This window comes from Triturus cristatus, chromosome 4_1, assembly GCF_964204655.1.
Source record: "Triturus cristatus chromosome 4_1, aTriCri1.1, whole genome shotgun sequence".
Taxonomy (NCBI): domain Eukaryota; kingdom Metazoa; phylum Chordata; class Amphibia; order Caudata; family Salamandridae; genus Triturus; species Triturus cristatus.
The window spans coordinates 123724585-123750003 of record NC_140585.1 but is presented as its reverse complement, the minus strand read 5'-3'; the positions used below and the strand labels follow the sequence as shown (position 1 = coordinate 123750003).

The 25419-nt window shown below is 38.9% G+C and overlaps 33 non-coding genes across 33 annotated transcripts; all 33 read right to left on the bottom strand.

Moving 5' to 3' along the window:
• Positions 1–318: 318 nt before the first annotated feature.
• Positions 319–391, bottom strand: TRNAA-AGC (transfer RNA alanine (anticodon AGC)). Its single transcript has one exon. It is a non-coding gene; the product is annotated as a tRNA-Ala (tRNA).
• A 772-nt stretch (positions 392–1163) lies between these two features.
• TRNAA-AGC (transfer RNA alanine (anticodon AGC)) lies at positions 1164–1236 on the bottom strand. Its single transcript has one exon. It is a non-coding gene; the product is annotated as a tRNA-Ala (tRNA).
• Positions 1237–2555: 1319 nt separating this feature from the next.
• On the bottom strand, positions 2556–2628 carry TRNAA-AGC (transfer RNA alanine (anticodon AGC)). Its single transcript has one exon. It is a non-coding gene; the product is annotated as a tRNA-Ala (tRNA).
• A 345-nt stretch (positions 2629–2973) lies between these two features.
• Positions 2974–3046, bottom strand: TRNAK-CUU (transfer RNA lysine (anticodon CUU)). Its single transcript has one exon. It is a non-coding gene; the product is annotated as a tRNA-Lys (tRNA).
• Positions 3047–3399: 353 nt separating this feature from the next.
• TRNAA-AGC (transfer RNA alanine (anticodon AGC)) lies at positions 3400–3472 on the bottom strand. The gene has a single exon. It is a non-coding gene; the product is annotated as a tRNA-Ala (tRNA).
• Positions 3473–4791: 1319 nt separating this feature from the next.
• On the bottom strand, positions 4792–4864 carry TRNAA-AGC (transfer RNA alanine (anticodon AGC)). Its single transcript has one exon. It is a non-coding gene; the product is annotated as a tRNA-Ala (tRNA).
• Positions 4865–5636: 772 nt separating this feature from the next.
• TRNAA-AGC (transfer RNA alanine (anticodon AGC)) lies at positions 5637–5709 on the bottom strand. The gene has a single exon. It is a non-coding gene; the product is annotated as a tRNA-Ala (tRNA).
• A 345-nt stretch (positions 5710–6054) lies between these two features.
• On the bottom strand, positions 6055–6127 carry TRNAK-CUU (transfer RNA lysine (anticodon CUU)). Its single transcript has one exon. It is a non-coding gene; the product is annotated as a tRNA-Lys (tRNA).
• Positions 6128–6898: 771 nt separating this feature from the next.
• Positions 6899–6971, bottom strand: TRNAK-CUU (transfer RNA lysine (anticodon CUU)). Its single transcript has one exon. It is a non-coding gene; the product is annotated as a tRNA-Lys (tRNA).
• A 353-nt stretch (positions 6972–7324) lies between these two features.
• Positions 7325–7397, bottom strand: TRNAA-AGC (transfer RNA alanine (anticodon AGC)). Its single transcript has one exon. It is a non-coding gene; the product is annotated as a tRNA-Ala (tRNA).
• A 345-nt stretch (positions 7398–7742) lies between these two features.
• Positions 7743–7815, bottom strand: TRNAK-CUU (transfer RNA lysine (anticodon CUU)). The gene has a single exon. It is a non-coding gene; the product is annotated as a tRNA-Lys (tRNA).
• Positions 7816–8168: 353 nt separating this feature from the next.
• On the bottom strand, positions 8169–8241 carry TRNAA-AGC (transfer RNA alanine (anticodon AGC)). The gene has a single exon. It is a non-coding gene; the product is annotated as a tRNA-Ala (tRNA).
• A 772-nt stretch (positions 8242–9013) lies between these two features.
• On the bottom strand, positions 9014–9086 carry TRNAA-AGC (transfer RNA alanine (anticodon AGC)). Its single transcript has one exon. It is a non-coding gene; the product is annotated as a tRNA-Ala (tRNA).
• Positions 9087–9979: 893 nt separating this feature from the next.
• TRNAK-CUU (transfer RNA lysine (anticodon CUU)) lies at positions 9980–10052 on the bottom strand. Its single transcript has one exon. It is a non-coding gene; the product is annotated as a tRNA-Lys (tRNA).
• A 353-nt stretch (positions 10053–10405) lies between these two features.
• TRNAA-AGC (transfer RNA alanine (anticodon AGC)) lies at positions 10406–10478 on the bottom strand. The gene has a single exon. It is a non-coding gene; the product is annotated as a tRNA-Ala (tRNA).
• A 772-nt stretch (positions 10479–11250) lies between these two features.
• On the bottom strand, positions 11251–11323 carry TRNAA-AGC (transfer RNA alanine (anticodon AGC)). Its single transcript has one exon. It is a non-coding gene; the product is annotated as a tRNA-Ala (tRNA).
• A 1319-nt stretch (positions 11324–12642) lies between these two features.
• On the bottom strand, positions 12643–12715 carry TRNAA-AGC (transfer RNA alanine (anticodon AGC)). The gene has a single exon. It is a non-coding gene; the product is annotated as a tRNA-Ala (tRNA).
• Positions 12716–13487: 772 nt separating this feature from the next.
• On the bottom strand, positions 13488–13560 carry TRNAA-AGC (transfer RNA alanine (anticodon AGC)). Its single transcript has one exon. It is a non-coding gene; the product is annotated as a tRNA-Ala (tRNA).
• Positions 13561–13905: 345 nt separating this feature from the next.
• On the bottom strand, positions 13906–13978 carry TRNAK-CUU (transfer RNA lysine (anticodon CUU)). The gene has a single exon. It is a non-coding gene; the product is annotated as a tRNA-Lys (tRNA).
• Positions 13979–14331: 353 nt separating this feature from the next.
• On the bottom strand, positions 14332–14404 carry TRNAA-AGC (transfer RNA alanine (anticodon AGC)). Its single transcript has one exon. It is a non-coding gene; the product is annotated as a tRNA-Ala (tRNA).
• A 345-nt stretch (positions 14405–14749) lies between these two features.
• On the bottom strand, positions 14750–14822 carry TRNAK-CUU (transfer RNA lysine (anticodon CUU)). Its single transcript has one exon. It is a non-coding gene; the product is annotated as a tRNA-Lys (tRNA).
• Positions 14823–15175: 353 nt separating this feature from the next.
• On the bottom strand, positions 15176–15248 carry TRNAA-AGC (transfer RNA alanine (anticodon AGC)). Its single transcript has one exon. It is a non-coding gene; the product is annotated as a tRNA-Ala (tRNA).
• Positions 15249–16020: 772 nt separating this feature from the next.
• TRNAA-AGC (transfer RNA alanine (anticodon AGC)) lies at positions 16021–16093 on the bottom strand. Its single transcript has one exon. It is a non-coding gene; the product is annotated as a tRNA-Ala (tRNA).
• A 345-nt stretch (positions 16094–16438) lies between these two features.
• TRNAK-CUU (transfer RNA lysine (anticodon CUU)) lies at positions 16439–16511 on the bottom strand. Its single transcript has one exon. It is a non-coding gene; the product is annotated as a tRNA-Lys (tRNA).
• Positions 16512–17282: 771 nt separating this feature from the next.
• TRNAK-CUU (transfer RNA lysine (anticodon CUU)) lies at positions 17283–17355 on the bottom strand. The gene has a single exon. It is a non-coding gene; the product is annotated as a tRNA-Lys (tRNA).
• Positions 17356–18126: 771 nt separating this feature from the next.
• TRNAK-CUU (transfer RNA lysine (anticodon CUU)) lies at positions 18127–18199 on the bottom strand. The gene has a single exon. It is a non-coding gene; the product is annotated as a tRNA-Lys (tRNA).
• Positions 18200–19397: 1198 nt separating this feature from the next.
• Positions 19398–19470, bottom strand: TRNAA-AGC (transfer RNA alanine (anticodon AGC)). The gene has a single exon. It is a non-coding gene; the product is annotated as a tRNA-Ala (tRNA).
• Positions 19471–20363: 893 nt separating this feature from the next.
• TRNAK-CUU (transfer RNA lysine (anticodon CUU)) lies at positions 20364–20436 on the bottom strand. The gene has a single exon. It is a non-coding gene; the product is annotated as a tRNA-Lys (tRNA).
• A 1198-nt stretch (positions 20437–21634) lies between these two features.
• Positions 21635–21707, bottom strand: TRNAA-AGC (transfer RNA alanine (anticodon AGC)). Its single transcript has one exon. It is a non-coding gene; the product is annotated as a tRNA-Ala (tRNA).
• An 893-nt stretch (positions 21708–22600) lies between these two features.
• On the bottom strand, positions 22601–22673 carry TRNAK-CUU (transfer RNA lysine (anticodon CUU)). Its single transcript has one exon. It is a non-coding gene; the product is annotated as a tRNA-Lys (tRNA).
• A 1198-nt stretch (positions 22674–23871) lies between these two features.
• TRNAA-AGC (transfer RNA alanine (anticodon AGC)) lies at positions 23872–23944 on the bottom strand. The gene has a single exon. It is a non-coding gene; the product is annotated as a tRNA-Ala (tRNA).
• An 893-nt stretch (positions 23945–24837) lies between these two features.
• TRNAK-CUU (transfer RNA lysine (anticodon CUU)) lies at positions 24838–24910 on the bottom strand. Its single transcript has one exon. It is a non-coding gene; the product is annotated as a tRNA-Lys (tRNA).
• A 353-nt stretch (positions 24911–25263) lies between these two features.
• TRNAA-AGC (transfer RNA alanine (anticodon AGC)) lies at positions 25264–25336 on the bottom strand. Its single transcript has one exon. It is a non-coding gene; the product is annotated as a tRNA-Ala (tRNA).
• Positions 25337–25419: the final 83 nt, after the last annotated feature.

The window sequence follows — 25419 nt, the reverse complement described above, 5'->3', positions numbered from 1 at the left end:
TTATTAAGGAAAACCGTTTCTGGATATTCCTCTGCTCTTGTTTTGCAAGGAACTTCACTTTTATACATCCTTCAGAGGAAAGAATGTCAAGTAAAATAAGACGAAATGAAAATGGAAGGTGTGAAATTTTCATTTTGAGATTGCATAAGAAATCAAATTCCTCTCACGTGCTATAGAATACCTAAACACTTTTGATTAAACCACTTTAGTTGTTATAATGACACCAAATTTGAAAGCCATCTGTGACTTTTCTGTTCTTACTCTGCAACAACCATGGCAATTACAAGTTAAAAAGTAAAATGTATGCAAATTTTAGAATGGAGAATGCGGGCATCGATCCCGCTACCTCTCGCATGCTAAGCGAGCGCTCTACCATTTGAGCTAATTCCCCTGTGTGCTCACTCAGCATCACATTTCAAAAGTAACGTTACTGCTGTCCACACTTTATTTTAAGTCTAATTGCCCATAACATGAGTGTTCAGTTCACTCCTAACTGATGCCTTAACTACACCTAGGGGATGTTTTACACTTCAGGTTGGCATGTTTAGTACTTGAATAGGAGTGATATCACTGTATGTTAACCTAGACTCAGGCCCTACCTAATCTTGGAGATACATTTCTCATGAATGAGTAACCAAGGGAGATACAATTTTTAGGAGTTAGTGCATGTCTAATGCAAGATTAATCACCATATTATGAGAGCCAATGCTATCATCCAGCAAAAAATACTCGTTTTCGCCCAACGTGGGGCTCGAACCCACGACCCTGAGATTAAGAGTCTCATAGCTCTACCGACTGAGCTAGCCGGGCTCCCAATTAAATATGGTATGCAGACTCATCATTTTTTATTAAGGAAAACCGTTTCTGGATATTCCTCTGCTCTTGTTTTGCAAGGAACTTCACTTTTATACATCCTTCAGAGGAAAGAATGTCAAGTAAAATAAGACGAAATGAAAATGGAAGGTGTGAAATTTTCATTTTGAGATTGCATAAGAAATCAAATTCCTCTCACGTGCTATAGAATACCTAAACACTTTTGATTAAACCACTTTAGTTGTTATAATGACACCAAATTTGAAAGCCATCTGTGACTTTTCTGTTCTTACTCTGCAACAACCATGGCAATTACAAGTTAAAAAGTAAAATGTATGCAAATTTTAGAATGGAGAATGCGGGCATCGATCCCGCTACCTCTCGCATGCTAAGCGAGCGCTCTACCATTTGAGCTAATTCCCCTGTGTGCTCACTCAGCATCACATTTCAAAAGTAACGTTACTGCTGTCCACACTTTATTTTAAGTCTAATTGCCCATAACATGAGTGTTCAGTTCACTCCTAACTGATGCCTTAACTACACCTAGGGGATGTTTTACACTTCAGGTTGGCATGTTTAGTACTTGAATAGGAGTGATATCACTGTATGTTAACCTAGACTCAGGCCCTACCTAATCTTGGAGATACATTTCTCATGAATGAGTAACCAAGGGAGATACAATTTTTAGGAGTTAGTGCATGTCTAATGCAAGATTAATCACCATATTATGAGAGCCAATGCAATCATCCAGCAAAAAATACCTAAACACTTTTGATTAAACCACTTTAGTTGTTATAATGACACCAAATTTGAAAGCCATCTGTGACTTTTCTGTTCTTACTCTGCAACAACCATGGCAATTACAAGTTAAAAAGTAAAATGTATGCAAATTTTAGAATGGAGAATGCGGGCATCGATCCCGCTACCTCTCGTATGCTAAGCGAGCGCTCTACCATTTGAGCTAATTCCCCTGTGTGCTCACTCAGCATCACATTTCAAAAGTAACGTTACTGCTGTCCACACTTTATTTTAAGTGTAATTGCCCATAACATGAGTGTTCAGTTCACTCCTAACTGATGCCTTAACTACACCTAGGGGATGTTTTACACTTCAGGTTGGCATGTTTAGTACTTGAATAGGAATGATATCACTGTATGTTAACCTAGACTCAGGCCCTACGTAATCTTGGAGATACATTTCTCATGAATGAGTAACCAAGGGAGATACAATTTTTAGGAGTTAGTGCATGTCTAATGCAAGATTAATCACCATATTATGAGAGCCAATGCAATCATCCAGCAAAAAATACTCGTTTTCGCCCAACGTGGGGCTCGAACCCACAACCCTGAGATTAAGAGTCTCATGCTCTACCGACTGAGCTAGCCGGGCTCCCACTTAAACATGGTATGCAGACTCATCATTTTTTATTAAGGAAAACCGTTTCTGGATATTCCTCTGCTCTTGTTTTGCAAGGAACTTCACTTTTATACATCCTTCAGAGGAAAGAATGTCAAGTAAAATAAGACGAAATGAAAATGGAAGGTGTGAAATTTTCATTTTGAGATTGCATAAGAAATCAAATTCCTCTCACTTGCTATAGAATACCTAAACACTTTTGATTAAACCACTTTAGTTGTTATAATGACACCAAATTTGAAAGCCATCTGTGACTTTTCTGTTCTTACTCTGCAACAACCATGGCAATTACAAGTTAAAAAGTAAAATGTATGCAAATTTTAGAATGGAGAATGCGGGCATCGATCCCGCTACCTCTCGCATGCTAAGCGAGCGCTCTACCATTTGAGCTAATTCCCCTGTGTGCTCACTCAGCATCACATTTCAAAAGTAACGTTACTGCTGTCCACACTTTATTTTAAGTCTAATTGGCCATAACATGAGTGTTCAGTTCACTCCTAACTGATGCCTTAACTACACCTAGGGGATGTTTTACACTTCAGGTTGGCATGTTTAGTACTTGAATAGGAGTGATATCACTGTATGTTAACCTAGACTCAGGCCCTACCTAATCTTGGAGATACATTTCTCATGAATGAGTAACCAAGGGAGATACAATTTTTAGGAGTTAGTGCATGTCTAATGCAAGATTAATCACCATATTATGAGAGCCAATGCAATCATCCAGCAAAAAATACTCGTTTTCGCCCAACGTGGGGCTCGAACCCACGACCCTGAGATTAAGAGTCTCATGCTCTACCGACTGAGCTAGCCGGGCTCCCACTTAAATATGGTATGCAGACTCATCTTTTTTTATTAAGGAAAACCGTTTCTGGATATTCCTCTGCTCTTGTTTTGCAAGGAACTTCACTTTTATACATCCTTCAGAGGAAAGAATGTCAAGTAAAATAAGACGAAATGAAAATGGAAGGTGTGAAATTTTCATTTTGAGATTGCATAAGAAATCAAATTCCTCTCACGTGCTATAGAATACCTAAACACTTTTGATTAAACCACTTTAGTTGTTATAATGACACCAAATTTGAAAGCCATCTGTGACTTTTCTGTTCTTACTCTGCAACAACCATGGCAATTACAAGTTAAAAAGTAAAATGTATGCAAATTTTAGAATGGAGAATGCGGGCATCGATCCCGCTACCTCTCGCATGCTAAGCGAGCGCTCTACCATTTGAGCTAATTCCCCTGTATGCTCACTCAGCATCACATTTCAAAAGTAACGTTACTGCTGTCCACACTTTATTTTAAGTCTAATTGCCCATAACATGAGTGTTCAGTTCACTCCTAACTGATGCCTTAACTACACCTAGGGGATGTTTTACACTTCAGGTTGGCATGTTTAGTACTTGAATAGGAGTGATATCACTGTATGTTAACCTAGACTCAGGCCCTACCTAATCTTGGAGATACATTTCTCATGAATGAGTAACCAAGGGAGATACAATTTTTAGGAGTTAGTGCATGTCTAATGCAAGATTAATCACCATATTATGAGAGCCAATGCAATCATCCAGCAAAAAATACCTAAACACTTTTGATTAAACCACTTTAGTTGTTATAATGACACCAAATTTGAAAGCCATCTGTGACTTTTCTGTTCTTACTCTGCAACAACCATGGCAATTACAAGTTAAAAAGTAAAATGTATGCAAATTTTAGAATGGAGAATGCGGGCATCGATCCCGCTACCTCTCGTATGCTAAGCGAGCGCTCTACCATTTGAGCTAATTCCCCTGTGTGCTCACTCAGCATCACATTTCAAAAGTAACGTTACTGCTGTCCACACTTTATTTTAAGTGTAATTGCCCATAACATGAGTGTTCAGTTCACTCCTAACTGATGCCTTAACTACACCTAGGGGATGTTTTACACTTCAGGTTGGCATGTTTAGTACTTGAATAGGAGTGATATCACTGTATGTTAACCTAGACTCAGGCCCTACGTAATCTTGGAGATACATTTCTCATGAATGAGTAACCAAGGGAGATACAATTTTTAGGAGTTAGTGCATGTCTAATGCAAGATTAATCACCATATTATGAGAGCCAATGCAATCATCCAGCAAAAAATACTCGTTTTCGCCCAACGTGGGGCTCGAACCCACAACCCTGAGATTAAGAGTCTCATGCTCTACCGACTGAGCTAGCCGGGCTCCCACTTAAACATGGTATGCAGACTCATCATTTTTTATTAAGGAAAACCGTTTCTGGATATTCCTCTGCTCTTGTTTTGCAAGGAACTTCACTTTTATACATCCTTCAGAGGAAAGAATGTCAAGTAAAATAAGACGAAATGAAAATGGAAGGTGTGAAATTTTCATTTTGAGATTGCATAAGAAATCAAATTCCTCTCACGTGCTATAGAATACCTAAACACTTTTGATTAAACCACTTTAGTTGTTATAATGACACCAAATTTGAAAGCCATCTGTGACTTTTCTGTTCTTACTCTGCAACAACTATGGCAATTACAAGTTAAAAAGTAAAATGTATGCAAATTTTAGAATGGAGAATGCGGGCATCGATCCCGCTACCTCTCGCATGCTAAGCGAGCGCTCTACCATTTGAGCTAATTCCCCTGTGTGCTCACTCAGCATCACATTTCAAAAGTAACGTTACTGCTGTCCACACTTTATTTTAAGTCTAATTGCCCATAACATGAGTGTTCAGTTCACTCCTAACTGATGCCTTAACTACACCTAGGGGATGTTTTACACTTCAGGTTGGCATGTTTAGTACTTGAATAGGAGTGATATCACTGTATGTTAACCTAGACTCAGGCCCTACCTAATCTTGGAGATACATTTCTCATGAATGAGTAACCAAGGGAGATACAATTTTTAGGAGTTAGTGCATGTCTAATGCAAGATTAATCACCATATTATGAGAGCCAATGCTATCATCCAGCAAAAAATACTCGTTTTCGCCCAACGTGGGGCTCGAACCCACGACCCTGAGATTAAGAGTCTCATAACTCTACCGACTGAGCTAGCCGGGCTCCCACTTAAATATGGTATGCAGACTCATCATTTTTTATTAAGGAAAACCGTTTCTGGATATTCCTCTGCTCTTGTTTTGCAAGGAACTTCACTTTTATACATCCTTCAGAGGAAAGAATGTCAAGTAAAATAAGACGAAATGAAAATGGAAGGTGTGAAATTTTCATTTTGAGATTGCATAAGAAATCAAATTCCTCTCACGTGCTATAGAATACCTAAACACTTTTGATTAAACCACTTTAGTTGTTATAATGACACCAAATTTGAAAGCCATCTGTGACTTTTCTGTTCTTACTCTGCAACAACCATGGCAATTACAAGTTAAAAAGTAAAATGTATGCAAATTTTAGAATGGAGAATGCGGGCATCGATCCCGCTACCTCTCGCATGCTAAGCGAGCGCTCTACCATTTGAGCTAATTCCCCTGTGTGCTCACTCAGCATCACATTTCAAAAGTAACGTTACTGCTGTCCACACTTTATTTTAAGTCTAATTGGCCATAACATGAGTGTTCAGTTCACTCCTAACTGATGCCTTAACTACACCTAGGGGATGTTTTACACTTCAGGTTGGCATGTTTAGTACTTGAATAGGAGTGATATCACTGTATGTTAACCTAGACTCAGGCCCTACCTAATCTTGGAGATACATTTCTCATGAATGAGTAACCAAGGGAGATACAATTTTTAGGAGTTAGTGCATGTCTAATGCAAGATTAATCACCATATTATGAGAGCCAATGCAATCATCCAGCAAAAAATACTCGTTTTCGCCCAACGTGGGGCTCGAACCCACGACCCTGAGATTAAGAGTCTCATGCTCTACCGACTGAGCTAGCCGGGCTCCCACTTAAATATGGTATGCAGACTCATCTTTTTTTATTAAGGAAAACCGTTTCTGGATATTCCTCTGCTCTTGTTTTGCAAGGAACTTCACTTTTATACATCCTTCAGAGGAAAGAATGTCAAGTAAAATAAGACGAAATGAAAATGGAAGGTGTGAAATTTTCATTTTGAGATTGCATAAGAAATCAAATTCCTCTCACGTGCTATAGAATACCTAAACACTTTTGATTAAACCACTTTAGTTGTTATAATGACACCAAATTTGAAAGCCATCTGTGACTTTTCTGTTCTTACTCTGCAACAACCATGGCAATTACAAGTTAAAAAGTAAAATGTATGCAAATTTTAGAATGGAGAATGCGGGCATCGATCCCGCTACCTCTCGTATGCTAAGCGAGCGCTCTACCATTTGAGCTAATTCCCCTGTGTGCTCACTCAGCATCACATTTCAAAAGTAACGTTACTGCTGTCCACACTTTATTTTAAGTCTAATTGCCCATAACATGAGTGTTCAGTTCACTCCTAACTGATGCCTTAACTACACCTAGGGGATGTTTTACACTTCAGGTTGGCATGTTTAGTACTTGAATAGGAGTGATATCACTGTATGTTAACCTAGACTCAGGCCCTACCTAATCTTGGAGATACATTTCTCATGAATGAGTAACCAAGGGAGATACAATTTTTAGGAGTTAGTGCATGTCTAATGCAAGATTAATCACCATATTATGAGAGCCAATGCAATCATCCAGCAAAAAATACTCGTTTTCGCCCAACGTGGGGCTCGAACCCACGACCCTGAGATTAAGAGTCTCATGCTCTACCGACTGAGCTAGCCGGGCTCCCACTTAAATATGGTATGCAGACTCATCATTTTTTATTAAGGAAAACCGTTTCTGGATATTCCTCTGCTCTTGTTTTGCAAGGAACTTCACTTTTATACATCCTTCAGAGGAAAGAATGTCAAGTAAAATAAGACGAAATGAAAATGGAAGGTGTGAAATTTTCATTTTGAGATTGCATAAGAAATCAAATTCCTCTCACGTGCTATAGAATACCTAAACACTTTTGATTAAACCACTTTAGTTGTTATAATGACACCAAATTTGAAAGCCATCTGTGACTTTTCTGTTCTTACTCTGCAACAACCATGGCAATTACAAGTTAAAAAGTAAAATGTATGCAAATTTTAGAATGGAGAATGCGGGCATCGATCCCGCTACCTCTCGCATGCTAAGCGAGCGCTCTACCATTTGAGCTAATTCCCCTGTGTGCTCACTCAGCATCACATTTCAAAAGTAACGTTACTGCTGTCCACACTTTATTTTAAGTCTAATTGCCCATAACATGAGTGTTCAGTTCACTCCTAACTGATGCCTTAACTACACCTAGGGGATGTTTTACACTTCAGGTTGGCATGTTTAGTACTTGAATAGGAGTGATATCACTGTATGTTAACCTAGACTCAGGCCCTACGTAATCTTGGAGATACATTTCTCATGAATGAGTAACCAAGGGAGATACAATTTTTAGGAGTTAGTGCATGTCTAATGCAAGATTAATCACCATATTATGAGAGCCAATGCAATCATCCAGCAAAAAATACTCGTTTTCGCCCAACGTGGGGCTCGAACCCACGACCCTGAGATTAAGAGTCTCATGCTCTACCGACTGAGCTAGCCGGGCTCCCACTTAAACATGGTATGCAGACTCATCATTTTTTATTAAGGAAAACCGTTTCTGGATATTCCTCTGCTCTTGTTTTGCAAGGAACTTCACTTTTATACATCCTTCAGAGGAAAGAATGTCAAGTAAAATAAGACGAAATGAAAATGGAAGGTGTGAAATTTTCATTTTGAGATTGCATAAGAAATCAAATTCCTCTCACGTGCTATAGAATACCTAAACACTTTTGATTAAACCACTTTAGTTGTTATAATGACACCAAATTTGAAAGCCATCTGTGACTTTTCTGTTCTTACTCTGCAACAACCATGGCAATTACAAGTTAAAAAGTAAAATGTATGCAAATTTTAGAATGGAGAATGCGGGCATCGATCCCGCTACCTCTCGCATGCTAAGCGAGCGCTCTACCATTTGAGCTAATTCCCCTGTGTGCTCACTCAGCATCACATTTCAAAAGTAACGTTACTGCTGTCCACACTTTATTTTAAGTCTAATTGCCCATAACATGAGTGTTCAGTTCACTCCTAACTGATGCCTTAACTACACCTAGGGGATGTTTTACACTTCAGGTTGGCATGTTTAGTACTTGAATAGGAGTGATATCACTGTATGTTAACCTAGACTCAGGCCCTACCTAATCTTGGAGATACATTTCTCATGAATGAGTAACCAAGGGAGATACAATTTTTAGGAGTTAGTGCATGTCTAATGCAAGATTAATCACCATATTATGAGAGCCAATGCTATCATCCAGCAAAAAATACTCGTTTTCGCCCAACGTGGGCCTCGAACCCACGACCCTGAGATTAAGAGTCTCATAGCTCTACCGACTGAGCTAGCCGGGCTCCCACTTAAATATGGTATGCAGACTCATCATTTTTTATTAAGGAAAACCGTTTCTGGATATTCCTCTGCTCTTGTTTTGCAAGGAACTTCACTTTTATACATCCTTCAGAGGAAAGAATGTCAAGTAAAATAAGACGAAATGAAAATGGAAGGTGTGAAATTTTCATTTTGAGATTGCATAAGAAATCAAATTCCTCTCACGTGCTATAGAATACCTAAACACTTTTGATTAAACCACTTTAGTTGTTATAATGACACCAAATTTGAAAGCCATCTGTGACTTTTCTGTTCTTACTCTGCAACAACCATGGCAATTACAAGTTAAAAAGTAAAATGTATGCAAATTTTAGAATGGAGAATGCGGGCATCGATCCCGCTACCTCTCGCATGCTAAGCGAGCGCTCTACCATTTGAGCTAATTCCCCTGTGTGCTCACTCAGCATCACATTTCAAAAGTAACGTTACTGCTGTCCACACTTTATTTTAAGTCTAATTGCCCATAACATGAGTGTTCAGTTCACTCCTAACTGATGCCTTAACTACACCTAGGGGATGTTTTACACTTCAGGTTGGCATGTTTAGTACTTGAATAGGAGTGATATCACTGTATGTTAACCTAGACTCAGGCCCTACCTAATCTTGGAGATACATTTCTCATGAATGAGTAACCAAGGGAGATACAATTTTTAGGAGTTAGTGCATGTCTAATGCAAGATTAATCACCATATTATGAGAGCCAATGCAATCATCCAGCAAAAAATACCTAAACACTTTTGATTAAACCACTTTAGTTGTTATAATGACACCAAATTTGAAAGCCATCTGTGACTTTTCTGTTCTTACTCTGCAACAACCATGGCAATTACAAGTTAAAAAGTAAAATGTATGCAAATTTTAGAATGGAGAATGCGGGCATCGATCCCGCTACCTCTCGTATGCTAAGCGAGCGCTCTACCATTTGAGCTAATTCCCCTGTGTGCTCACTCAGCATCACATTTCAAAAGTAACGTTACTGCTGTGCACACTTTATTTTAAGTCTAATTGCCCATAACATGAGTGTTCAGTTCACTCCTAACTGATGCCTTAACTACACCTAGGGGATGTTTTACACTTCAGGTTGGCATGTTTAGTACTTGAATAGGAGTGATATCACTGTATGTTAACCTAGACTCAGGCCCTACGTAATCTTGGAGATACATTTCTCATGAATGAGTAACCAAGGGAGATACAATTTTTAGGAGTTAGTGCATGTCTAATGCAAGATTAATCACCATATTATGAGAGCCAATGCAATCATCCAGCAAAAAATACTCGTTTTCGCCCAACGTGGGGCTCGAACCCACGACCCTGAGATTAAGAGTCTCATGCTCTACCGACTGAGCTAGCCGGGCTCCCACTTAAACATGGTATGCAGACTCATCATTTTTTATTAAGGAAAACCGTTTCTGGATATTCCTCTGCTCTTGTTTTGCAAGGAACTTCACTTTTATACATCCTTCAGAGGAAAGAATGTCAAGTAAAATAAGACGAAATGAAAATGGAAGGTGTGAAATTTTCATTTTGAGATTGCATAAGAAATCAAATTCCTCTCACGTGCTATAGAATACCTAAACACTTTTGATTAAACCACTTTAGTTGTTATAATGACACCAAATTTGAAAGCCATCTGTGACTTTTCTGTTCTTACTCTGCAACAACCATGGCAATTACAAGTTAAAAAGTAAAATGTATGCAAATTTTAGAATGGAGAATGCGGGCATCGATCCCGCTACCTCTCGCATGCTAAGCGAGCGCTCTACCATTTGAGCTAATTCCCCTGTGTGCTCACTCAGCATCACATTTCAAAAGTAACGTTACTGCTGTCCACACTTTATTTTAAGTCTAATTGCCCATAACATGAGTGTTCAGTTCACTCCTAACTGATGCCTTAACTACACCTAGGGGATGTTTTACACTTCAGGTTGGCATGTTTAGTACTTGAATAGGAGTGATATCACTGTATGTTAACCTAGACTCAGGCCCTACCTAATCTTGGAGATACATTTCTCATGAATGAGTAACCAAGGGAGATACAATTTTTAGGAGTTAGTGCATGTCTAATGCAAGATTAATCACCATATTATGAGAGCCAATGCTATCATCCAGCAAAAAATACTCGTTTTCGCCCAACGTGGGGCTCGAACCCACGACCCTGAGATTAAGAGTCTCATAACTCTACCGACTGAGCTAGCCGGGCTCCCACTTAAATATGGTATGCAGACTCATCATTTTTTATTAAGGAAAACCGTTTCTGGATATTCCTCTGCTCTTGTTTTGCAAGGAACTTCACTTTTATACATCCTTCAGAGGAAAGAATGTCAAGTAAAATAAGACGAAATGAAAATGGAAGGTGTGAAATTTTCATTTTGAGATTGCATAAGAAATCAAATTCCTCTCACGTGCTATAGAATACCTAAACACTTTTGATTAAACCACTTTAGTTGTTATAATGACACCAAATTTGAAAGCCATCTGTGACTTTTCTGTTCTTACTCTGCAACAACCATGGCAATTACAAGTTAAAAAGTAAAATGTATGCAAATTTTAGAATGGAGAATGCGGGCATCGATCCCGCTACCTCTCGCATGCTAAGCGAGCGCTCTACCATTTGAGCTAATTCCCCTGTGTGCTCACTCAGCATCACATTTCAAAAGTAACGTTACTGCTGTCCACACTTTATTTTAAGTCTAATTGCCCATAACATGAGTGTTCAGTTCACTCCTAACTGATGCCTTAACTACACCTAGGGGATGTTTTACACTTCAGGTTGGCATGTTTAGTACTTGAATAGGAGTGATATCACTGTATGTTAACCTAGACTCAGGCCCTACCTAATCTTGGAGATACATTTCTCATGAATGAGTAACCAAGGGAGATACAATTTTTAGGAGTTAGTGCATGTCTAATGCAAGATTAATCACCATATTATGAGAGCCAATGCAATCATCCAGCAAAAAATACCTAAACACTTTTGATTAAACCACTTTAGTTGTTATAATGACACCAAATTTGAAAGCCATCTGTGACTTTTCTGTTCTTACTCTGCAACAACCATGGCAATTACAAGTTAAAAAGTAAAATGTATGCAAATTTTAGAATGGAGAATGCGGGCATCGATCCCGCTACCTCTCGTATGCTAAGCGAGCGCTCTACCATTTGAGCTAATTCCCCTGTGTGCTCACTCAGCATCACATTTCAAAAGTAACGTTACTGCTGTCCACACTTTATTTTAAGTGTAATTGCCCATAACATGAGTGTTCAGTTCACTCCTAACTGATGCCTTAACTACACCTAGGGGATGTTTTACACTTCAGGTTGGCATGTTTAGTACTTGAATAGGAGTGATATCACTGTATGTTAACCTAGACTCAGGCCCTACGTAATCTTGGAGATACATTTCTCATGAATGAGTAACCAAGGGAGATACAATTTTTAGGAGTTAGTGCATGTCTAATGCAAGATTAATCACCATATTATGAGAGCCAATGCAATCATCCAGCAAAAAATACTCGTTTTCGCCCAACGTGGGGCTCGAACCCACAACCCTGAGATTAAGAGTCTCATGCTCTACCGACTGAGCTAGCCGGGCTCCCACTTAAACATGGTATGCAGACTCATCATTTTTTATTAAGGAAAACCGTTTCTGGATATTCCTCTGCTCTTGTTTTGCAAGGAACTTCACTTTTATACATCCTTCAGAGGAAAGAATGTCAAGTAAAATAAGACGAAATGAAAATGGAAGGTGTGAAATTTTCATTTTGAGATTGCATAAGAAATCAAATTCCTCTCACGTGCTATAGAATACCTAAACACTTTTGATTAAACCACTTTAGTTGTTATAATGACACCAAATTTGAAAGCCATCTGTGACTTTTCTGTTCTTACTCTGCAACAACTATGGCAATTACAAGTTAAAAAGTAAAATGTATGCAAATTTTAGAATGGAGAATGCGGGCATCGATCCCGCTACCTCTCGCATGCTAAGCGAGCGCTCTACCATTTGAGCTAATTCCCCTGTGTGCTCACTCAGCATCACATTTCAAAAGTAACGTTACTGCTGTCCACACTTTATTTTAAGTCTAATTGCCCATAACATGAGTGTTCAGTTCACTCCTAACTGATGCCTTAACTACACCTAGGGGATGTTTTACAATTCAGGTTGGCATGTTTAGTACTTGAATAGGAGTGATATCACTGTATGTTAACCTAGACTCAGGCCCTACCTAATCTTGGAGATACATTTCTCATGAATGAGTAACCAAGGGAGATACAATTTTTAGGAGTTAGTGCATGTCTAATGCAAGATTAATCACCATATTATGAGAGCCAATGCTATCATCCAGCAAAAAATACTCGTTTTCGCCCAACGTGGGGCTCGAACCCACGACCCTGAGATTAAGAGTCTCATAACTCTACCGACTGAGCTAGCCGGGCTCCCACTTAAATATGGTATGCAGACTCATCATTTTTTATTAAGGAAAACCGTTTCTGGATATTCCTCTGCTCTTGTTTTGCAAGGAACTTCACTTTTATACATCCTTCAGAGGAAAGAATGTCAAGTAAAATAAGACGAAATGAAAATGGAAGGTGTGAAATTTTCATTTTGAGATTGCATAAGAAATCAAATTCCTCTCACGTGCTATAGAATACCTAAACACTTTTGATTAAACCACTTTAGTTGTTATAATGACACCAAATTTGAAAGCCATCTGTGACTTTTCTGTTCTTACTCTGCAACAACCATGGCAATTACAAGTTAAAAAGTAAAATGTATGCAAATTTTAGAATGGAGAATGCGGGCATCGATCCCGCTACCTCTCGCATGCTAAGCGAGCGCTCTACCATTTGAGCTAATTCCCCTGTGTGCTCACTCAGCATCACATTTCAAAAGTAACGTTACTGCTGTCCACACTTTATTTTAAGTCTAATTGGCCATAACATGAGTGTTCAGTTCACTCCTAACTGATGCCTTAACTACACCTAGGGGATGTTTTACACTTCAGGTTGGCATGTTTAGTACTTGAATAGGAGTGATATCACTGTATGTTAACCTAGACTCAGGCCCTACCTAATCTTGGAGATACATTTCTCATGAATGAGTAACCAAGGGAGATACAATTTTTAGGAGTTAGTGCATGTCTAATGCAAGATTAATCACCATATTATGAGAGCCAATGCAATCATCCAGCAAAAAATACTCGTTTTCGCCCAACGTGGGGCTCGAACCCACGACCCTGAGATTAAGAGTCTCATGCTCTACCGACTGAGCTAGCCGGGCTCCCACTTAAATATGGTATGCAGACTCATCATTTTTTATTAAGGAAAACCGTTTCTGGATATTCCTCTGCTCTTGTTTTGCAAGGAACTTCACTTTTATACATCCTTCAGAGGAAAGAATGTCAAGTAAAATAAGACGAAATGAAAATGGAAGGTGTGAAATTTTCATTTTGAGATTGCATAAGAAATCAAATTCCTCTCACGTGCTATAGAATACCTAAACACTTTTGATTAAACCACTTTAGTTGTTATAATGACACCAAATTTGAAAGCCATCTGTGACTTTTCTGTTCTTACTCTGCAACAACCATGGCAATTACAAGTTAAAAAGTAAAATGTATGCAAATTTTAGAATGGAGAATGCGGGCATCGATCCCGCTACCTCTCGCATGCTAAGCGAGCGCTCTACCATTTGAGCTAATTCCCCTGTGTGCTCACTCAGCATCACATTTCAAAAGTAACGTTACTGCTGTCCACACTTTATTTTAAGTCTAATTGCCCATAACATGAGTGTTCAGTTCACTCCTAACTGATGCCTTAACTACACCTAGGGGATGTTTTACACTTCAGGTTGGCATGTTTAGTACTTGAATAGGAGTGATATCACTGTATGTTAACCTAGACTCAGGCCCTACGTAATCTTGGAGATACATTTCTCATGAATGAGTAACCAAGTGAGATACAATTTTTAGGAGTTAGTGCATGTCTAATGCAAGATTAATCACCATATTATGAGAGCCAATGCAATCATCCAGCAAAAAATACTCGTTTTCGCCCAACGTGGGGCTCGAACCCACGACCCTGAGATTAAGAGTCTCATGCTCTACCGACTGAGCTAGCCGGGCTCCCACTTAAACATGGTATGCAGACTCATCATTTTTTATTAAGGAAAACCGTTTCTGGATATTCCTCTGCTCTTGTTTTGCAAGGAACTTCACTTTTATACATCCTTCAGAGGAAAGAATGTCAAGTAAAATAAGACGAAATGAAAATGGAAGGTGTGAAATTTTCATTTTGAGATTGCATAAGAAATCAAATTCCTCTCACGTGCTATAGAATACCTAAACACTTTTGATTAAACCACTTTAGTTGTTATAATGACACCAAATTTGAAAGCCATCTGTGACTTTTCTGTTCTTACTCTGCAACAACCATGGCAATTACAAGTTAAAAAGTAAAATGTATGCAAATTTTAGAATGGAGAATGCGGGCATCGATCCCGCTACCTCTCGCATGCTAAGCGAGCGCTCTACCATTTGAGCTAATTCCCCTGTGTGCTCACTCAGCATCACATTTCAAAAGTAACGTTACTGCTGTCCACACTTTATTTTAAGTCTAATTGCCCATAACATGAGTGTTCAGTTCACTCCTAACTGATGCCTTAACTACACCTAGGGGATGTTTTACACTTCAGGTTGGCATGTTTAGTACTTGAATAGGAGTGATATCACTGTATGTTAACCTAGACTCAGGCCCTACCTAATCTTGGAGATACATTTCTCATGAATGAGTAACCAAGGGAGATACAATTTTTAGGAGTTAGTGCATGTCTAATGCAAGATTAATCACCATATTATGAGAGCCAATGCTATCATCCAGCAAAAAATACTCGTTTTCGCCCAACGTGGGCCTCGAACCCACGACCCTGAGATTAAGAGTCTCATAGCTCTACCGACTGAGCTAGCCGGGCTCCCACTTAAATATGGTATGCAGACTCATCATTTTTTATTAAGGAAAACCGTTTCTGGATATTCCTCTGCTCTTGTTTTGCAAGGAACTTCACTTTTATACATCCTTCAGAGGAAAGAATGTCAAGTAAAATAAGACGAAATGAAAATGGAAGGTGTGAAATTTTCATTTTGAGATTGCATAAGAAATCAAATTCCTCTCACGTGCTATAGAATACCTAAACACTTTTGATTAAACCACTTTAGTTGTTATAATGACACCAAATTTGAAAGCCATCTGTGACTTTTCTGTTCTTACTCTGCAACAACCATGGCAATTACAAGTTAAAAAGTAAAATGTATGCAAATTTTAGAATGGAGAATGCGGGCATCGATCCCGCTACCTCTCGCATGCTAAGCGAGCGCTCTACCATTTGAGCTAATTCCCCTGTGTGCTCACTCAGCATCACATTTCAAAAGTAACGTTACTGCTGTCCACACTTTATTTTAAGTCTAATTGGCCATAACATGAGTGTTCAGTTCACTCCTAACTGATGCCTTAACTACACCTAGGGGATGTTTTACACTTCAGGTTGGCATGTTTAGTACTTGAATAGGAGTGATATCACTGTATGTTAACCTAGACTCAGGCCCTACCTAATCTTGGAGATACATTTCTCATGAATGAGTAACCAAGGGAGATACAATTTTTAGGAGTTAGTGCATGTCTAATGCAAGATTAATCACCATATTATGAGAGCCAATGCAATCATCCAGCAAAATATACTCGTTTTCGCCCAACGTGGGGCTCGAACCCACGACCCTGAGATTAAGAGTCTCATGCTCTACCGACTGAGCTAGCCGGGCTCCCACTTAAATATGGTATGCAGACTCATCTTTTTTTATTAAGGAAAACCGTTTCTGGATATTCCTCTGCTCTTGTTTTGCAAGGAACTTCACTTTTATACATCCTTCAGAGGAAAGAATGTCAAGTAAAATAAGACGAAATGAAAATGGAAGGTGTGAAATTTTCATTTTGAGATTGCATAAGAAATCAAATTCCTCTCACGTGCTATAGAATACCTAAACACTTTTGATTAAACCACTTTAGTTGTTATAATGACACCAAATTTGAAAGCCATCTGTGACTTTTCTGTTCTTACTCTGCAACAACCATGGCAATTACAAGTTAAAAAGTAAAATGTATGCAAATTTTAGAATGGAGAATGCGGGCATCGATCCCGCTACCTCTCGTATGCTAAGCGAGCGCTCTACCATTTGAGCTAATTCCCCTGTGTGCTCACTCAGCATCACATTTCAAAAGTAACGTTACTGCTGTCCACACTTTATTTTAAGTCTAATTGCCCATAACATGAGTGTTCAGTTCACTCCTAACTGATGCCTTAACTACACCTAGGGGATGTTTTACACTTCAGGTTGGCATGTTTAGTACTTGAATAGGAGTGATATCACTGTATGTTAACCTAGACTCAGGCCCTACCTAATCTTGGAGATACATTTCTCATGAATGAGTAACCAAGGGAGATACAATTTTTAGGAGTTAGTGCATGTCTAATGCAAGATTAATCACCATATTATGAGAGCCAATGCAATCATCCAGCAAAAAATACTCGTTTTCGCCCAACGTGGGGCTCGAACCCACGACCCTGAGATTAAGAGTCTCATGCTCTACCGACTGAGCTAGCCGGGCTCCCACTTAAATATGGTATGCAGACTCATCATTTTTTATTAAGGAAAACCGTTTCTGGATATTCCTCTGCTCTTGTTTTGCAAGGAACTTCACTTTTATACATCCTTCAGAGGAAAGAATGTCAAGTAAAATAAGACGAAATGAAAATGGAAGGTGTGAAATTTTCATTTTGAGATTGCATAAGAAATCAAATTCCTCTCACGTGCTATAGAATACCTAAACACTTTTGATTAAACCACTTTAGTTGTTATAATGACACCAAATTTGAAAGCCATCTGTGACTTTTCTGTTCTTACTCTGCAACAACCATGGCAATTACAAGTTAAAAAGTAAAATGTATGCAAATTTTAGAATGGAGAATGCGGGCATCGATCCCGCTACCTCTCGCATGCTAAGCGAGCGCTCTACCATTTGAGCTAATTAACCTGTGTGCTCACTCAGCATCACATTTCAAAAGTAACGTTACTGCTGTCCACACTTTATTTTAAGTCTAATTGCCCATAACATGAGTGTTCAGTTCACTCCTAACTGATGCCTTAACTACACCTAGGGGATGTTTTACACTTCAGGTTGGCATGTTTAGTACTTGAATAGGAGTGATATCACTGTATGTTAACCTAGACTCAGGCCCTACGTAATCTTGGAGATACATTTCTCATGAATGAGTAACCAAGGGAGATACAATTTTTAGGAGTTAGTGCATGTCTAATGCAAGATTAATCACCATATTATGAGAGCCAATGCAATCATCCAGCAAAAAATACTCGTTTTCGCCCAACGTGGGGCTCGAACCCACGACCCTGAGATTAAGAGTCTCATGCTCTACCGACTGAGCTAGCCGGGCTCCCACTTAAACATGGTATGCAGACTCATCATTTTTTATTAAGGAAAACCGTTTCTGGATATTCCTCTGCTCTTGTTTTGCAAGGAACTTCACTTTTATACATCCTTCAGAGGAAAGAATGTCAAGTAAAATAAGACGAAATGAAAATGGAAGGTGTGAAATTTTCATTTTGAGATTGCATAAGAAATCAAATTCCTCTCACGTGCTATAGAATACCTAAACACTTTTGATTAAACCACTTTAGTTGTTATAATGACACCAAATTTGAAAGCCATCTGTGACTTTTCTGTTCTTACTCTGCAACAACCATGGCAATTACAAGTTAAAAAGTAAAATGTATGCAAATTTTAGAATGGAGAATGCGGGCATCAATCCCGCTACCTCTCGCATGCTAAGCGAGCGCTCTACCATTTGAGCTAATTCCCCTGTGTGCTCACTCAGCATCACATTTCAAAAGTAACGTTACTGCTGTCCACACTTTATTTTAAGTCTAATTGCCCATAACATGAGTGTTCAGTTCACTCCTAACTGATGCCTTAACTACACCTAGGGGATGTTTTACACTTCAGGTTGGCATGTTTAGTACTTGAATAGGAGTGATATCACTGTATGTTAACCTAGACTCAGGCCCTACCTAATCTTGGAGATACATTTCTCATGAATGAGTAACCAAGGGAGATACAATTTTTAGGAGTTAGTGCATGTCTAATGCAAGATTAATCACCATATTATGAGAGCCAATGCTATCATCCAGCAAAAAATACTCGTTTTCGCCCAACGTGGGGCTCGAACCCACGACCCTGAGATTAAGAGTCTCATAGCTCTACCGACTGAGCTAGCCGGGCTCCCACTTAAATATGGTATGCAGACTCATCATTTTTTATTAAGGAAAACCGTTTCTGGATATTCCTCTGCTCTTGTTTTGCAAGGAACTTCACTTTTATACATCCTTCAGAGGAAAGAATGTCAAGTAAAATAAGACGAAATGAAAATGGAAGGTGTGAAATTTTCATTTTGAGATTGCATAAGAAATCAAATTCCTCTCACGTGCTATAGAATACCTAAACACTTTTGATTAAACCACTTTAGTTGTTATAATGACACCAAATTTGAAAGCCATCTGTGACTTTTCTGTTCTTACTCTGCAACAACCATGGCAATTACAAGTTAAAAAGTAAAATGTATGCAAATTTTAGAATGGAGAATGCGGGCATCGATCCCGCTACCTCTCGCATGCTAAGCGAGCGCTCTACCATTTGAGCTAATTCCCCTGTGTGCTCACTCAGCATCACATTTCAAAAGTAACGTTACTGCTGTCCACACTTTATTTTAAGTCTAATTGCCCATAACATGAGTGTTCAGTTCACTCCTAACTGATGCCTTAACTACACCTAGGGGATGTTTTACACTTCAGGTTGGCATGTTTAGTACTTGAATAGGAGTGATATCACTGTATGTTAACCTAGACTCAGGCCCTACCTAATCTTGGAGATACATTTCTCATGAATGAGTAACCAAGGGAGATACAATTTTTAGGAGTTAGTGCATGTCTAATGCAAGATTAATCACCATATTATGAGAGCCAATGCAATCATCCAGCAAAAAATACCTAAACACTTTTGATTAAACCACTTTAGTTGTTATAATGACACCAAATTTGAAAGCCATCTGTGACTTTTCTGTTCTTACTCTGCAACAACCATGGCAATTACAAGTTAAAAAGTAAAATGTATGCAAATTTTAGAATGGAGAATGCGGGCATCGATCCCGCTACCTCTCGCATGCTAAGCGAGCGCTCTACCATTTGAGCTAATTAACCTGTGTGCTCACTCAGCATCACATTTCAAAAGTAACGTTACTGCTGTCCACACTTTATTTTAAGTCTAATTGCCCATAACATGAGTGTTCAGTTCACTCCTAACTGATGCCTTAACTACACCTAGGGGATGTTTTACACTTCAGGTTGGCATGTTTAGTACTTGAATAGGAGTGATATCACTGTATGTTAACCTAGACTCAGGCCCTACGTAATCTTGGAGATACATTTCTCATGAATGAGTAACCAAGGGAGATACAATTTTTAGGAGTTAGTGCATGTCTAATGCAAGATTAATCACCATATTATGAGAGCCAATGCAATCATCCAGCAAAAAATACTCGTTTTCGCCCAACGTGGGGCTCGAACCCACGACCCTGAGATTAAGAGTCTCATGCTCTACCGACTGAGCTAGCCGGGCTCCCACTTAAACATGGTATGCAGACTCATCATTTTTTATTAAGGAAAACCGTTTCTGGATATTCCTCTGCTCTTGTTTTGCAAGGAACTTCACTTTTATACATCCTTCAGAGGAAAGAATGTCAAGTAAAATAAGACGAAATGAAAATGGAAGGTGTGAAATTTTCATTTTGAGATTGCATAAGAAATCAAATTCCTCTCACGTGCTATAGAATACCTAAACACTTTTGATTAAACCACTTTAGTTGTTATAATGACACCAAATTTGAAAGCCATCTGTGACTTTTCTGTTCTTACTCTGCAACAACCATGGCAATTACAAGTTAAAAAGTAAAATGTATGCAAATTTTAGAATGGAGAATGCGGGCATCAATCCCGCTACCTCTCGCATGCTAAGCGAGCGCTCTACCATTTGAGCTAATTCCCCTGTGTGCTCACTCAGCATCACATTTCAAAAGTAACGTTACTGCTGTCCACACTTTATTTTAAGTCTAATTGCCCATAACATGAGTGTTCAGTTCACTCCTAACTGATGCCTTAACTACACCTAGGGGATGTTTTACACTTCAGGTTGGCATGTTTAGTACTTGAATAGGAGTGATATCACTGTATGTTAACCTAGACTCAGGCCCTACCTAATCTTGGAGATACATTTCTCATGAATGAGTAACCAAGGGAGATACAATTTTTAGGAGTTAGTGCATGTCTAATGCAAGATTAATCACCATATTATGAGAGCCAATGCTATCATCCAGCAAAAAATACTCGTTTTCGCCCAACGTGGGGCTCGAACCCACGACCCTGAGATTAAGAGTCTCATAGCTCTACCGACTGAGCTAGCCGGGCTCCCACTTAAATATGGTATGCAGACTCATCATTTTTTATTAAGGAAAACCGTTTCTGGATATTCCTCTGCTCTTGTTTTGCAAGGAACTTCACTTTTATACATCCTTCAGAGGAAAGAATGTCAAGTAAAATAAGACGAAATGAAAATGGAAGGTGTGAAATTTTCATTTTGAGATTGCATAAGAAATCAAATTCCTCTCACGTGCTATAGAATACCTAAACACTTTTGATTAAACCACTTTAGTTGTTATAATGACACCAAATTTGAAAGCCATCTGTGACTTTTCTGTTCTTACTCTGCAACAACCATGGCAATTACAAGTTAAAAAGTAAAATGTATGCAAATTTTAGAATGGAGAATGCGGGCATCGATCCCGCTACCTCTCGCATGCTAAGCGAGCGCTCTACCATTTGAGCTAATTCCCCTGGGTGCTCACTCAGCATCACATTTCAAAAGTAACGTTACTGCTGTCCACACTTTATTTTAAGTCTAATTGCCCATAACATGAGTGTTCAGTTCACTCCTAACTGATGCCTTAACTACACCTAGGGGATGTTTTACACTTCAGGTTGGCATGTTTAGTACTTGAATAGGAGTGATATCACTGTATGTTAACCTAGACTCAGGCCCTACCTAATCTTGGAGATACATTTCTCATGAATGAGTAACCAAGGGAGATACAATTTTTAGGAGTTAGTGCATGTCTAATGCAAGATTAATCACCATATTATGAGAGCCAATGCAATCATCCAGCAAAAAATACCTAAACACTTTTGATTAAACCACTTTAGTTGTTATAATGACACCAAATTTGAAAGCCATCTGTGACTTTTCTGTTCTTACTCTGCAACAACCATGGCAATTACAAGTTAAAAAGTAAAATGTATGCAAATTTTAGAATGGAGAATGCGGGCATCGATCCCGCTACCTCTCGTATGCTAAGCGAGCGCTCTACCATTTGAGCTAATTCCCCTGTGTGCTCACTCAGCATCACATTTCAAAAGTAACGTTACTGCTGTGCACACTTTATTTTAAGTCTAATTGCCCATAACATGAGTGTTCAGTTCACTCCTAACTGATGCCTTAACTACACCTAGGGGATGTTTTACACTTCAGGTTGGCATGTTTAGTACTTGAATAGGAGTGATATCACTGTATGTTAACCTAGACTCAGGCCCTACGTAATCTTGGAGATACATTTCTCATGAATGAGTAACCAAGGGAGATACAATTTTTAGGAGTTAGTGCATGTCTAATGCAAGATTAATCACCATATTATGAGAGCCAATGCAATCATCCAGCAAAAAATACTCGTTTTCGCCCAACGTGGGGCTCGAACCCACGACCCTGAGATTAAGAGTCTCATGCTCTACCGACTGAGCTAGCCGGGCTCCCACTTAAACATGGTATGCAGACTCATCATTTTTTATTAAGGAAAACCGTTTCTGGATATTCCTCTGCTCTTGTTTTGCAAGGAACTTCACTTTTATACATCCTTCAGAGGAAAGAATGTCAAGTAAAATAAGACGAAATGAAAATGGAAGGTGTGAAATTTTCATTTTGAGATTGCATAAGAAATCAAATTCCTCTCACGTGCTATAGAATACCTAAACACTTTTGATTAAACCACTTTAGTTGTTATAATGACACCAAATTTGAAAGCCATCTGTGACTTTTCTGTTCTTACTCTGCAACAACCATGGCAATTACAAGTTAAAAAGTAAAATGTATGCAAATTTTAGAATGGAGAATGCGGGCATCAATCCCGCTACCTCTCGCATGCTAAGCGAGCGCTCTACCATTTGAGCTAATTCCCCTGTGTGCTCACTCAGCATCACATTTCAAAAGTAACGTTACTGCTGTCCACACTTTATTTTAAGTCTAATTGCCCATAACATGAGTGTTCAGTTCACTCCTAACTGATGCCTTAACTACACCTAGGGGATGTTTTACACTTCAGGTTGGCATGTTTAGTACTTGAATAGGAGTGATATCACTGTATGTTAACCTAGACTCAGGCCCTACCTAATCTTGGAGATACATTTCTCATGAATGAGTAACCAAGGGAGATACAATTTTTAGGAGTTAGTGCATGTCTAATGCAAGATTAATCACCATATTATGAGAGCCAATGCTATCATCCAGCAAAAAATACTCGTTTTCGCCCAACGTGGGGCTCGAACCCACGACCCTGAGATTAAGAGTCTCATAGCTCTACCGACTGAGCTAGCCGGGCTCCCACTTAAATATGGTATGCAGACTCATCATTTTTTATTAAGGAAAACCGTTTCTGGATATTCCTCTGCTCTTGTTTTGCAAGGAACTTCACTTTTATACATCCTTCAGAGGAAAGAATGTCAAGTAAAATAAGACGAAATGAAAATGGAAGGTGTGAAATTTTCATTTTGAGATTGCATAAGAAATCAAATTCCTCTCACGTGCTATAGAATACCTAAACACTTTTGATTAAACCACTTTAGTTGTTATAATGACACCAAATTTGAAAGCCATCTGTGACTTTTCTGTTCTTACTCTGCAACAACCATGGCAATTACAAGTTAAAAAGTAAAATGTATGCAAATTTTAGAATGGAGAATGCGGGCATCGATCCCGCTACCTCTCGCATGCTAAGCGAGCGCTCTACCATTTGAGCTAATTCCCCTGTGTGCTCACTCAGCATCACATTTCAAAAGTAACGTTACTGCTGTCCACACTTTATTTTAAGTCTAATTGCCCATAACATGAGTGTTCAGTTCACTCCTAACTGATGCCTTAACTACACCTAGGGGATGTTTTACACTTCAGGTTGGCATGTTTAGTACTTGAATAGGAGTGATATCACTGTATGTTAACCTAGACTCAGGCCCTACCTAATCTTGGAGATACATTTCTCATGAATGAGTAACCAAGGGAGATACAATTTTTAGGAGTTAGTGCATGTCTAATGCAAGATTAATCACCATATTATGAGAGCCAATGCAATCATCCAGCAAAAAATACCTAAACACTTTTGATTAAACCACTTTAGTTGTTATAATGACACCAAATTTGAAAGCCATCTGTGACTTTTCTGTTCTTACTCTGCAACAACCATGGCAATTACAAGTTAAAAAGTAAAATGTATGCAAATTTTAGAATGGAGAATGCGGGCATCGATCCCGCTACCTCTCGTATGCTAAGCGAGCGCTCTACCATTTGAGCTAATTCCCCTGTGTGCTCACTCAGCATCACATTTCAAAAGTAACGTTACTGCTGTGCACACTTTATTTTAAGTCTAATTGCCCATAACATGAGTGTTCAGTTCACTCCTAACTGATGCCTTAACTACACCTAGGGGATGTTTTACACTTCAGGTTGGCATGTTTAGTACTTGAATAGGAGTGATATCACTGTATGTTAACCTAGACTCAGGCCCTACGTAATCTTGGAGATACATTTCTCATGAATGAGTAACCAAGGGAGATACAATTTTTAGGAGTTAGTGCATGTCTAATGCAAGATTAATCACCATATTATGAGAGCCAATGCAATCATCCAGCAAAAAATACTCGTTTTCGCCCAACGTGGGGCTCGAACCCACGACCCTGAGATTAAGAGTCTCATGCTCTACCGACTGAGCTAGCCGGGCTCCCACTTAAACATGGTATGCAGACTCATCATTTTTTATTAAGGAAAACCGTTTCTGGATATTCCTCTGCTCTTGTTTTGCAAGGAACTTCACTTTTATACATCCTTCAGAGGAAAGAATGTCAAGTAAAATAAGACGAAATGAAAATGGAAGGTGTGAAATTTTCATTTTGAGATTGCATAAGAAATCAAATTCCTCTCACGTGCTATAGAATACCTAAACACTTTTGATTAAACCACTTTAGTTGTTATAATGACACCAAATTTGAAAGCCATCTGTGACTTTTCTGTTCTTACTCTGCAACAACCATGGCAATTACAAGTTAAAAAGTAAAATGTATGCAAATTTTAGAATGGAGAATGCGGGCATCGATCCCGCTACCTCTCGCATGCTAAGCGAGCGCTCTACCATTTGAGCTAATTCCCCTGTGTGCTCACTCAGCATCACATTTCAAAAGTAACGTTACTGCTGTCCACACTTTATTTTAAGTCTAATTGCCCATAACATGA